Source organism: Camelus dromedarius, chromosome 3 (assembly GCF_036321535.1).
Source record: "Camelus dromedarius isolate mCamDro1 chromosome 3, mCamDro1.pat, whole genome shotgun sequence".
NCBI lineage: Eukaryota > Metazoa > Chordata > Mammalia > Artiodactyla > Camelidae > Camelus > Camelus dromedarius.
The window spans coordinates 103,526,118-103,540,413 of record NC_087438.1 but is presented as its reverse complement, the minus strand read 5'-3'; the positions used below and the strand labels follow the sequence as shown (position 1 = coordinate 103,540,413).

General features: G+C 39.2%; 1 protein-coding gene across 1 annotated transcript in view; it reads right to left on the bottom strand.

The window, feature by feature from the left end:
* STK32A (serine/threonine kinase 32A) overlaps positions 1 to 14,296 on the bottom strand; it is a 115,903-nt gene that overhangs the window by 83,946 nt on the left and 17,661 nt on the right. The window lies entirely within an intron of this gene.

Here is a 14,296-nt window from a genome sequence, read left to right as displayed (position 1 = left end):
GCGTCTCTGAACACAAAGGATTATGAAGAAAACTAGTCCTCTGTGCATTCAGTTCCACTAAGGATCCACACATTAAAAATCTTCTCCTTGCCTGTGTTCTCACTGCAACCATTCTTTCATATCTATGTGATTTCCGTTTTTCCAAGAAGGAAGCTATTACACCTAAGTTCCTAGAATGAGCAGATCCCCAAGGCACAGACATCTAACAGATGAGGATGAACATGAGTATAAAAGTCTACTGTATAAGCTGCATTTAAAATGAGATGATCTTTTACATCTGCCATTTAAAAATTTCCCCTCCTAAACGTTAAGTGGAGAATAATCTACAAAAATATTGAATCACTGTGTTGTACACCTGAAAGTAATACAAGGTTGTAAATCAGTAAAAAAAAAAAAAAAAATTACATTGCCACTCTTAGGAGTCAGAAGGAAGAGATGTTTAGTTTATAGATAGCAGGGTGTCCTGGGTCAGTGCTGATGAAATGCTTTTGGAAGAGAACAACAAAGTGTAGATTCTTCCAGACAGGTGGCAGTCTTTGGTTTCCTGCCCTGATGATCTGCAGAAAATGTCCCACTTTCTTTCTTGGCTTTTGAAATCAGTTCTGAGATGAGCAAAATTCCAAATGAGGAGTTTGAAGAATTTAATCAGAAAAGATTACAAAATACAAGAAGGTACCAGTCTTCTCTTTAAAAGACATATTTTGTCAATTTCAAGAATAATTAGCTCCTCTTGAAGGAAAGAGGTGAGTCAGAGGCACCTCTCATCTTCCAAGCTCTCTCAAGGTTGAAATGTTTTTATAATATGACTTAATCATCACTTCTGAACTTGCAAGTCACTTTATTTCAGCAAAAAAACCATTTAATCATGTGAGGCAGCATGTCTGTTACAAATAATCCTGGACTCAGCCTGAAAACAATGGCAGGACTCTGACAAATGACAGATTCTCTGAGTCTCTGTTTTCTCCTCTATAAAAATGGGACTGACTCTGCTAGCTAAGAAAACACCTTTTTATCCAGGAAAATGCTGATCAAACAATCTACTTACTTAAGTCATTCACTTGACTAAATATGTTATCTTCCCAGACTCCTTGAGTTGGGAGTTTCTTTGACCACTAGATCATAAGCTTTCTGAGGGGAGAGATTACATACTGTTTTGTTCACCTGGTTTTCCTGGCAATTCAAAATCCCTGGCTTGAAGTAGTGGACAGCATCTCTGCACTTCCGAGAGAGCCGACTACAGGGATTTACACATGACTGAGCCTCAGCAAATAAAGTAAACTGTAAAGATACAAAAGAATCTCCAAATAACCACTGCTTGTAAACATGAGCAGCGTGAGAATTTGGGTCTTGTAAGGAAGTGTTTTTCAAACTGAGTCAAGACCCATCAATAAGTTAATAAAATACATTGAGTGGTAATAAAAATGATTACAAAATTAAATGGAATAGAATGGACTAGAAAATGCCTCAACTGTAGTAACAGCAGCATTGCGTCTGACACTTTTGTTTCGGTTTTATGTGTGTAGATAGATATGTACTATAGTACGAGATAATTTTGTTAGTGTATTTTTACTGTGAATTGTGGTCAAAATACCTTAAAAACTTTTATAAATTTTCTCTTAAGTTTCAGACTGACAGAACCAAAGCAATGATTTCCTCACACTCATTACACAAGGCTGAGTTTTGCATTATGTACTGTGCAAGTGTTACAGAAAAATGACCAAGACAATTGTAAATAGTGCTGTTGGTAATGGTGGAGTGTATGTGTCTTTTTGAATTAATGTTTTTGTTTTTCTCAGGTATTTGCCCAGGAGTGGAATTGCTGGGCCATGTGGTTCTGTTTTGGGGGTTTTGAGAAACCTCCATATTGTTTTCCATGGTGGCTGCACCAATTTGCATTCCCACCAAGAGTGTACGGGGGTTCCCTTTTCTCCACATCCTTGCTAACATTGGTTATTTGTGTTCTTTCTGATGATGGCCATTCTGACAGGTGTGAGATGGTGTCTCATTGTGGTTTTGATTTGCATGTCCCTGATACTGGTGATGTTGAACAGCTTTTCATGTGCCTGTTGGTCATCTGCATTTCCTCGTTTGGAAAAATGTCTGTTCAGTTCTTCTGCCCGTATTTTGAATGGGTTGTTTGTTTAATTTTTAATTGAAGTACAGTTGATTTAAAATAAAAAAAGACCAAGATTTATTTGTGAGCCCAAGATTTTATCTTCAGCAAATCCAGTAACTCACAGTGATTTCTTCACTAGCAGCCTAGCCTAGAATGCTGTGATGACATTTTGAATCTCCCAGCATATAACAGGTAACCTAGAAGGCATGACGTTCCGTTGTGATTTTAATCCATTTCATGAACCATGTCCCTTTATAAGCCATTTTAAGCTTTAATGAAAATGATAAAGGATTAGATGCCAGGTTGCTGATAAATTTCTACTAGCAGAACTGCCTTTATTAATGTCAGGTAAGGTCCCAGAAAAGTGACAAGCCTCAAGTTTGAGAGATACCGCATCTTATTTGTGCCTTTATTTCTAGTCAGTCAAAGAAAGACTCTAGTCCAATGCCATGGTGGCTAAAGTCACTTCTCTGTATGATCATACAACCTGGAGAGAAAGCCAATGACAGATTGAAAGTGACTGGAAAATAAGCTCTTATTCCATCCTAATGGTCCTTTCTTAAATGTCCAACAACAGCATCACTAATCTGGAGGAAGGCTGATTGAAAAGGCAACCAAACCTCATAAATTCATACAAAATGAGAGAGAGAGCGATGAAGTCAGAACTGTGGAATATTTTGTCAACAGAAATGCGATTACATTATCAGCATATAGGATTTGCCTAAGGGGAGTATGGAATAGCTTTAAACCTTTGATCAACATATGCGGTATTAACCAGCAGATTACATATGGCCCACAAGCCAAAATGGGCCTGCCATCTGTTTTTGTACCTCCTAGGAGCTAAGACTGGCTATACATTTTTAAAGGATCGAAAAAGACAATAAAGAATGTGCAACAGAGGGGGAGGGTATAGCTCAGTGGTAGAATGTGTGCATAGCATGCACAAGATCCTGAGTTCAATCCCCAGTCCCTCCACTGAAATAAATAACTAAATAAAAAACTTAATTACCCCACCAAAATAAAAGTAAATTAAAAAATAAACAAATTTAAAAAATAAGCAACAGAGACTCTATGAAAACCTATAATATTTACCGGCTGGCCCTTTACAAAAAGTTTGCCAAGCCCTGAAATTTGAGAGCACAATCTCTGGAGGCAGACTGCAGAGTTCCAAGCCCAGCTCCTACAATTCATGTCGTGTAATCCTGGCAACTTTTACTTCTATGCTGTTTCTTCATCTATAAAATAGGGATGAAAATAGTATATACTACATAGGGTTTGTAGGAAGATGAAATGAGTTAACATATGTAAAGTATTTAGGATCTGAACTGGAACTAACTTCTTTGACCAGCACTACTGCTACAACTACTTCTTAGGGAATAGAGTAATTCAGAGCTCCCAGCAAGCACCACCATGAGCCGCTGTCATCACACGTGGATATTAACAGGCAACACGGAGGGAAAGGGCAGCCACCAGTGTCCCTCCTACACGCCTGGGGCTTCAGAGTCTAGCGTGGTGCAAAGTTAACTTCTGCTGTGTTGTTTCCTGGTGTCTTTGTCATTGTCTCATGTTCTAAAACTCTCCTTCTGGTTCATGGAGAAGCTCTCTGGTGTCAAACATAGAAAGGTCATCTGGGGACACTGTTAGACCTTGAGTTTTTGTGGGGTTTTGAAGGTAGTGGTTGAGTGTCAGGAAAGACAGAACCTGGTTCTCATGTTCACTGATGGGGCTGGCCAGGGGACGTGGCCTGTGGGAAAGCCAACGGGCAAAAACCGCTCATCCTCCCACACCTTCCTCATCTGCCTCCGAGTCTCCCTTTACACAGTCCTTCTCATCCCAGTCTTAGCCACCATCATGTCAGTATGGTACCCAAAAGGTTGCTGAGAGATGTATCAGATAAATAGACTAAGTTGAATGAATCCTAATGTTATATCACATGGAATATTTTTAAAACTAAATGACTTAAAAGGACTTTAGAGGTTTTCTTTTGGATGGGTGCCCATTCTCCCCTCATCAGCCACAGAAATTCTATCTGCATGAGGAGTCTGTTTATGTCTGTTTCCTTTTTATGTCTCATTTTATCCTCACAATAACCTTTAATAGCCTTTATAGATAGAAATGATTAGCTTCAGAGATTAAATAATTTGCCATGATTGTAACTAGCATAATGACTATCTTACCTTGGGGTTAGGTTCGTAAATCAGGAAGTAGGGCCAAACCTTGTACAGTCAAAACTATACATGTAAATCCTCTAAGAAGGCACCTCATTTGAAAACAAAGACAGTCTGTCAAAAAGTTCAACACACTTTTGTTTCCCTCATGTGAGTACCCAGTGAAACTCATAAATTGAATTTAGAGGCTGTCATATGAAAAACAAAAGCTTAAGCACTTAAGTCACCCTCAGCTCATTGGCGGGCTCAGGTTTATTAGTCACGTGGAAAGTCAGACCAGCTGCAGGGACAGTGGTTGTTGTGGCAAAGCTATGCCCAGCTCTTGTGTGGAGGAGTGGATAGAATCAATCCACCTTGATGTAAGTTCATCTACACCTTCCTGATCATGGACCCACACCCTAAATCGCTATCTTTTAAGTTGTTTTAAGGTTATTCTCATTGTGTATCCACCAATCCCAGTGGGAGAGTCAGGGGAAGCAAGGTGGGACTTCTTGGTCTCTCCTTTAGAATCACATGAGTCAAGTCAGGCTTTCCCAAGTCTTTCCCTAAACACAAGAATGCTGATAGTGGAATCCAGTGCTTTGTATTTCTTCTGTTCTGTTTCTCTTACCTTCTCCCCAGTCTCCACATTCTAGTCAATGAACAATGTTGAAGGGAAGGAAAAGGGGGAAACACTTTTTAGACTTGGGTATATCACCCTGACACTTGAAATTTGGGAGAAGAGCATTCTAGAAAGTAAAACAGAAAATCCATTCTTTTTCCCATTTTTGAGGTAAAATATTTGGAAAATATTTTATTTTTTCCTTTTAAAAAAAAAAAAGGATTCCAGTCTTAGTACCAAATCATGAACATATGTGAGATTATTGAGAACTGCACTTGTTGATATTTCTGTAACCCTTCTGCTGATGAGTGAACAAGGACACCAGCAGTGTGACCTTAGATGAGTTACTCCCTCTTTTCAAATCACAAGGTCCTCATCTGTAAATGGAGCTAATTAAATTTGACTCACAGGTGGTTTTGCAGATGAGATGCTGTAAACCAGAAGTATAATGTCTGGCCCACTAAAAACTAAAAATTACACATGAGAAAAAGTATGATTATTCAGAGAAAAGTAAGTCTTCTTCCCATTCCGAATATTTAGTTCTATTCCTAGAACTATTCCTGGAACCACTATTAACCAATTCTTGTGTATCCTTTAAGAGATTTTTTTTCTGCATGTATATAGTCCGTTTTGACAGCAATAACAACATACTAGCCTTCCTGTAGGGATGTAGATTTTAAGCCCTTTCTGCATAATATTGCTTCTGTCCTTTCATTGCCAGTACATATAGCTCTATATCTACTTTAAATAGTTCCTTTGTATTTCATTGTGTAAATATACCATAAAATATCTAGCCTACTGATGGACTTTCAAAGATGATTTAATTATCTGCTATTACCCCGAGACCACCACAAACATCCTTGGTCAGCTTAAGTGCATGTGTTTTAGGCTAACTTTATAAAAGCAGAACTGCTGGGACAAAGATTACGTGAATTTTCCAATTTAACAGATATGGCAAAGAGCCCTCCAAAGATGTTGCACCAAATCTCCTTTATCCAGTGATGTGTAAGAATGACATTTGTCCATCGCCCTGCCAACACTGTGACATCAGCTGTCCTTGATCTGACAAGTGAAAAAAAATTCTGAATTCCTGATTTACTTTATATAGTTGACTCTTGAACAATGTGAGGGGTTAGAGGTGCCAACCCTCCTCTCAGTCAAAAGTCCACATGTAATATGTAGTCTGCCTTCCATACCTGAGGTTCCTCATCTATGGATTCATCCAACGGCAGACAGCATACTACTGTAGTACGTATTCATTGGGAAAAAAAAATCTGCGTATTTGTGGACCATATAATTGTTGTTCAAAGGTCAACTGTGTTTCTTTAATAAGTAAAGTCTTATATCTTTGTACATTTATTTTTTCAAAGAGCTGCCTATTCATACATTTTGCCTGTTTTTAATGAGTTATTAGTCTTATTGATTCCCAAGTGCACCTAAAATGTTAAGTCAATTAAACCTTTAGTACATCTCAGGAATATTTTTCTAGGCTGTCCATTTGGCTTTTGACTTTAAAACATTTTTAACAACATAGAAAACTTAAGTATTAAATTCATATTTTATAGAGGCAAATTATATATAGTCAAATGTATAAATCTTTTCTATTTTGTCTCTGGGTTTATGTCTTTTTTAAAAAGGCTATTTGTTTTTGGTTGAAAGCATGTACTTGGATTTTAAATTGATAGCTTCTGACATCTTTTAAAATATAATCTTAGAATAAATTATGTTGTATCTATTCAAGATACACAGAACAAAAGAGTTTACAGGTTCCATAAATTCTAAAAAGTCCTGCTACTGCTTAAATTAAAAGGTAAAACAATCAATCATTTCCTTGTATGCAGTCATGCCAATGTGATTGTTAATAAGAGGATACTTTAAAACTTTTTTTAGATTTTTACACAATTTTAAAGTTCACTGCATTTATGGTTATTACAAAATATTGGCTCTATTCTCTATAGTGTACGATCCATCCTTGAGCCCCTCTTACACCCAGTAGTTTGTACCTCCCACTCCCCCATCCCTGCATTGCCCCTCCTCCCTCTCCGTCATTGGTAACCACTAGTTCTCTATATCTGTGAATGTCTCTTTTATGTTCTAGTCAATAAGTAGATACTTTTAAGTGCTTTGGGAGAGTATCCCCTTGAAGCAGGACCTCCATATCTTGCTGTTGCTGACTATTTATTTAGTAAACGCTTCACTTACATAGCACGACGTTAAATTCCAATGCGATTTGGTCCCAACTGACACCTTAAACACGTTTGCTGCTTAAATAGGACACTCCTCGGAGCTATGATTCTTTAAAGGCAAAGTCAGTTCAACATGGAAACAGAAGTGCTTAGCTGGCCACGTGTCTCCCTTTATCCCTCTAGTCCAGGAAGAGTGTGTTTTGTGTGCGTGTGTGTATGTGTATGTAATTCCCCACCACCTGTACAGCAGAGTAGACACTCCAGTGGAGTAAATGTGCAACCAGACATTGCTCACTGAACTCAGTCTGTGTGAACTGACAACAACAAATTTCTACTAATTTCTCCTGCACTAACCGGAAGGCATTGGGCTCAGTACTGGGGAGAAAGAAAGCCTAGGTTGCCTGCCTTCATGGGGCTTACAGTCTAGTAGGACAGCAGAATAATTAATAATAGCTAATATCTAACCTTTTTGTAAGGAATCGCAGGGATTATTGTAAGCACATTATACATATTACCTCAGTTTTTCATTAAGCCTATGAAGTAGTACGACTATTATTGCCATTTTTTCAAGCTAAGTGAACTGCAGCCCAGAGTAATTAAGTAATTTTTCCAAGGCCACAGAGTAAGCAAGTGGCAGTGTGGTGGAGTCCAGGGCTGCCCTCAAATGCTGTTCTCCTCTGCAGCCCATTAAAGGCAGATAATTGTGCCCAGAAAGCAGGACTCAGGTAAAGACCTGCCTCACAGCCACGTCCACATGTCTGTTTCCATTCTGTTTCATAGGAGCTTCTTATTCATGGATCCTGTCTTACAACACTGGTCTCACCAACCACATGCGATCACTGCTATCTGTTACTCAGAATATCCCCTGCCTCTTGCCAGAATCCTTGATCTGAGAATGGGACTGTGACCCTAGCCATTCCAATTTACACACTCTGCATGCCGGATTTTCTGACCTGGAAATGCATGCTTCCTCCTATCACAAAGCTTCCCAAACACGAGACTAGAACTGGCGAACGTGGAAAAAAAAAAAAAAGCAAGTCAGTAGATCCCAGGAAATAAAGCCAACAAATGGAATAAAGTAGACTCACAAGATTGAAAAAGAGCCCTGATGACATTAAAGTGTGTGGCTTTGTATCCACATAGGTCCTGTGTTGATTATTCTGCAGGCACCCTGATGTTCTTCCAATACACTTAAACATTTTTTTTTACTTTCTTAGCAAAACTGATTCAAGTTCCAAATGACACAGGCACCACTGCTGGAGGGAGACCATCAGAGAGTCATGGGGATGGAGAGCAGGAACAGCCCACTTAGTCCGGGAAAAGCAGCACAACATCCTAGAGGTGATGAAAACCTGAGAAAAATGTTGCAAGGGACTTGCTTTTTCTAGTCTTTCTTATTTTTATCCCTGTATTGAATCAGGGTGTCAGAAAGATAATCTCCCAGGAAAAGACATGAAATGCACACATAAATATCTGCAATAGAAAGGAATATATGTCCTAAGAGCCTCCATGTGATTCCCAAATGGGTCCGCCCATCAAAATCACACAAAGCACTGGTTTTAAAATGCAGATTCATGAGCCTCATCTGAATCAGACTCTGGAGGCTGGACCAAATAATCTGTATTTTAATCAGCCCCCTGGGGAATTTTGATGGAAACTGCCTGGTACCAGTCTGGAAGTCTTTATTTATGAACCACTGCTTTGTACCCTAAAAGCCACAGGAGTTCTAAGGTGGGAGAAATCCCTTCTTACTGTAGAAGATAAAAGAGCTTCAAGGAAGAACAGCTATTTTATCTGGGCCTTGCAGGAAGGGTAGGAGTTCAACAGGTAACCAAGCAGAGGAGAACAGGGAGGATGTATTTACTGAGTGAATCAAACCCTAGGGTGAAGAGGCTCTTAATAAATGTATGTCGATTATTTAATTTGATTTCAGTAGCCTTAAACCTCCCTTTCCACCTTAGCCTCCATCCCCATGAGTTTGAAGCAAATTCGTAATGCTGTCTATAAATAATTAATAGCCCTCTGTTGCCTGTATCCCACATCTTAGGTCAAAGTTGATCATTAAACTAGTTGTCTATTATGTACATGCATGTAGAGGCACTGTCCAGGTATATAGTATATACATTATCTTATTTAACTGTCACCAAAATGCCATGAGGTGGTAATATTAGGGCTATGTTGTGGATGAGTTATAGAGACCCTCCAAAAAAGTTACATCTCTCAGGGGTGGAGCTTGGACTTGAAACTGACTTTATGTGGCTCCAAGTTGCTTGATTTTAATATTACAGAAGAGTGCTGGAAGTCGGCAGTACAATATTGTAGTTAGGGGCATGAAGCTCTGGGTTTGGGTTTTGGTTGCTCTACTTACTAGCTCTGGACTTTAAACTGGGGAAGCTCTCTGAGTTTAAATCTCTTCCTTTGTAACACTGACTACATTTAGCACCTCTTCTAAAGTTATTATGAGGACTAGGTGATATAAGGCATATCAAAAGTGCATATCAGGTGTTTTAAGCAGAGTAAGAGCCCAGTGAAAGTACCATTAGAACTGTTTTTTCTATTGTTACTAGATGAGTCACTTTGGTATCAGCCAAGAACAATGCTTTTGTTGCCAAAACATTAGGCAAAATGATGTTGGGACATCACACAGGACAAAGAGTACCAAGAATACATCCTTTATGAAGGCAGACACTGGGTACATCCTCTTCGTTATTGTACCTACATCGCCTGCAGTCATGCTGGGCGTGTAGCACATGCATAAAAAATACTTTTTAAGTGGAGGAAGTACCATCACCAAAGTTTTACAGAATATGTATGGCTTTGGAGGAAAGATTTCAAAGATTTTTCTTCTCCGTGTTGATTTCCTAGCAAGTCATCATTTGTAATAGGTACCTCCTAAGAAATACGTTACCAACAACCTATTATCAAAAGGCTTCTTAATGAGCTAATCAATACAAAAGACTCCATTTGAATATTGACAACTTGAGGTCTCACTAAAGACCTTGGATTTACATCTAAAGCCCTCAAGGATTGACTTTCTTATTCTTTGAGATCAGAAGTGTTGAGAACTGCCCCCTTTCCACCGCATCAACCTCACAACCAACGACTGTCCAAGGCAAGGACATGGATGAAAACCTCCCCCCACCACAGGAACTGAACGGTAATTAACAGCAGGAGTCAGAGGATATTTGCTTTGTTAGCACTGGGTGATCTTCAAACAGAAGTAAATGTGTCTCACTATGGCAACAGGAAGGTACCCACATTAAATTAGTCTTCCACGAACCTCATCATTCCTTCCATATACCTCCCACTGTCCCTTTGCCCATTTATTTTTAAGAATGGACATTGCATGATTTGCTAAGAAAAGAATAGAAGGACAGAAAAAAAATGGAAACTCTGGTTAAAAATACGGTTCTTCTGGTGGATTTAGCAGATTTTCATTGATGAGGTGAAGGTTTAGTCATCATGCTATTTTCCCAAGTGGAGGCAGTTACCAAGAAAAGCTCACTTACACCTTTTTAAGAAAGTCACGGAAAAAAGGTAAAGAAGCTCCAGAAGCCATAGCAAGTCAAATCAACAAATATTTGTTGAGCATCTGCATGCTCAGGACTGGGCTAGGCACTGATGGATAGATAAACGGAGCTTGGGACTAAGTCACAGCCTCAGGAAACTGAGTATGACTCATGCAGCTGTATTCGTGAGAACACAAAACCAGGACTGTCAGATGCCCTGGCCTTGTTCTTATTTTATTTTGTTCTAGTGTAGGTATCTTTGGACTCCAGCCTTCAATCTTTCCGGAATGAGATGGGTATAAATAAATAAATAGGCAAATAAGGAGACAAATGTTAGTAATTAAGTGTTACGTTTGGTAGAGCAAGAGGCTCTGTGGGGTCTCAGGGAGGAGAGCAAATATTGCAGCATGACAATTTTGCATCTTGGTTTTTAGTGAGGATTGAATGCTTTGATGAAAGATAAAAAAGATGATTTGAATCAGACAGATCTGCACTGGAATCCTAGCTGTCCCACTTACGAGATAAGTAGAATTAGGAAGTTTACCGGACTTTTCTGAGCTTCAGTCTCTTGTTCATAGTGAAGATTGTTTTTTGCTAAAAAAAAAATTAATATGCTTTTCTCATGAAAAATAAAAGAAAGAAAAACAAAACTAGCTAAAGATCACCATGAATTAATATTTTGATTAGTTTTCTGTCTCTTAGACATTTTTATTTTTATCAGAGTTAGGTGTCTGCATCTATCTACATTGATATACAGTTTATCAGAGTTCTAAGAGGCTTTTTATCAAACACTGACGTTAGTCCTATAATCCACTGATCTCACTCTTCAATCTCTCCTGGCCAAGAAATGAACACTTTTACCTCTTTGAATTAATAAATTTGGTAGTTTCCACCATATCGTCTAAATAGTATAATCTTGTTTTTTCTTGTCAGTTTTAGGCATTCCTTACTAAATTTCCAAGATGGCAGGTGGGCATTTAGTTCACTGTCTTGGTCTTTTGGTCTTAACCCCAACATGGTCCCATATTTCTAACGTAGCTGTGTTGGATATAATAATTTCAGTTAGGTCAATTTTCAATATTTTATTACTATGAGTATGGAAATGGTATGCACACCTGACTTGTGTAGTGGACTATAATTAGTTTTCCTTTCTTGCACTTTTTATTTTTGCTTTTCTCTGGGGTTCATAATTGTCTTGTTGACATGTGCCTACTTTTCTGTATCCATTTTCCTAATTCAATCCCAAAAACTTTTTTCTAGTTGCCTAAGTTCCCTTTCCACCTTCAAGTGCATCAGTCATATTGCCATCTTCCTGAAAATGTCTTTACCAGAGCCCTCTGACCTCATCCAATCTGGACTGTCGATCCTTTCTGCTTCATGGCTGTCTCCCTGGGGTTCCCCCTCCCCACGGTCCTGGGGATTTCCTTCACTCCTCTTCAATGATGGAGTCCCTGTTTACTGCACGTACTGTCTCCCTCTTTTTTGTTCTACTCCCTTGTTTTTTGTGGCATGCATCCTACAACAGCTTTTTAAGAAAGACTGCATGCTATTTTATTCTACTTTGTAAGAAAGATAGCATGCTATCCCATTCTACTGTCACTTAAGTGAAACTTTGGCTGAGTGTTGAATTCTAGGTTAGAAATTATTTTCCCTCAAAATTTTGAGGCCTGGCTCTCCTTAATTTCTAGCATTTTGTGTTACTATTAAGAAATCTAAAGCTATTTAGATGCTAGACCCTCAGATGTAACAGTTCTCTTCTCTGGAACCTTGCAGGATTGTGTACTTACATTAAGTGTTTTGAAACTTCATAATTAGAAGGGCTTATTTTATTTGCTGTGCTAAGTCCTTGACAGGCTCATTCAGTCTGGAAAAGTTCTGGACTTGTCTTTTTCCATTAAACTAAGTAGTGACGGTTTCCTCCCTTTTATTTTATTTTCTCTTCCTCTTTCCAAACCTCCTACTATTTAGAACCAGAACTCTTAGAGACTGACCTTTAAATTTTCATATATTTACCTTCTATTTTCTGTCTCGGTTTATTTGCTCATTATTCTGGGAAATTTCCTTAAATTTATCTCTAAACCATCTTTGGGGTTTTTCCACCCATGCTTTAATTTTCTTTTCCTTACACCAATTTTTGGTCTCTGAATGTTGCTTTCTTGGTGTCCTTTTTTTCCATTCATAAAAATTTGGCTGCTATATAATAGATCTCTCTTATTAGTTTTCCTGAAGTTGTTTTTTCCCTGTTCATTTGCTTTAGGATCTGTCAGTCCTATTAGAAGCCTTTCCCACATGTCGGTTATCTGTTCATCCTTAAGTGGGGAGACCCAAACCCCTGTTGGGAAGCTCTGAAACAGGAGGGCAAATTTTGTCAACAGTAGGCTTCACTTCTAGCGACCAATGGCTGGGATATTGAGTTAGAAAACCTCCAATAAGATCTTTCTTCCTGGGTTGTTCATAGTCTCTAGAAAAAATTCCATCTGGAGTCTTGTCTGGAGAGCGAGGCCTCAGCTGGCAGTGTTAGCGGAGCTTAATGAAAAAACAGGTGGAGGGTCCGAGCACCCAGCGTGCATTCACTTATCCCATCCCTTCCTTCTCCACAAGGCACCGCCGCCCTCAGTGGGCCAGGTCTTTCCCGTTAAGGGACCCTCCTCTCCTTGACAAAGCTGTAGAAGGTCATGACCAGCTTTTAAACAGATGTCCAAACAAGCCTCTTTATTTAACACTGCCCCCCCCCCCACCAAATTCTAGAGACACGTGACACTGCCACTTCCCAGGGGGCTGGAAGGAGAGGAATGCAATTCATTCACCATCTTTCCCTGGAAGCCTTGCTTCTGTTTTTTCTCTTCCATAGAAGAGACCTGATACCTACCCCACAGGTAGCTCTGTGAGATAAAAGTATAGCAGTAGTAGATTGAGAGTGTAGTAGGTGTTCAATAAACAAGATCTATTTTTGGGTTTTTTTGGGAAATGTACCAGTAGGAGTCAGAGAGAGCCATCAATTTATCATTTATTTGCTTTGTGATCTTGGCTAGTATTTGTTTAAACCATTTTTAGACTCGTATTTTCACCCAAATAAGGGATGGTAGCAGCTTTCTTATTTCTATCTGAGGATTACTTTAAGAGTCTAACTAGAAGAGGATGAGTAAATACCATGGCAGACAAAGCCGCCTCGGGCTGGAGCAGACAGAGATGGCTGAGGACTCGAGCTCGGCCTCTTCCTATGGGGTGAGCCGGGCAGGCTTTCTAACCTCCCGGAGTCTCCACTCTCTGCTCTGGAAATCAGTGTGGCCAATACCTTCCTCACAATTTGTGATGAGGGTCAAGAAAAGTGCCCCATTCTAAGAAGCCCTCCTGGAAGCACTGCTCTCTTCTTCCACCTGGCATCCACCTGTCTCTCTGATTCAGTTTTAACTTTTCTGTGTTGACAGTTGCTTATAAACCTACCTCAAGGGTGCCATGAGTCACTAAATAAGAGTACAAGCACGTTCTTAAATTTGAGGGGACGACATGATCTCCCTGGCTGAATACATGAACTCTTTTTCTAAGGAAAACTCTTTTTCTACAAACTAATCTTGGTATAAATAACAAGGTTCCTTAGAATTCTATTCATAGACTCCATGTTAACAATTCGGGGTTCAAGATGAAACTCAGTGGTAGAGTGTGTGCTTAGTATTCATGAGGTTCTGGGTTCAATCTCCAGTACCTCCATTAAAATA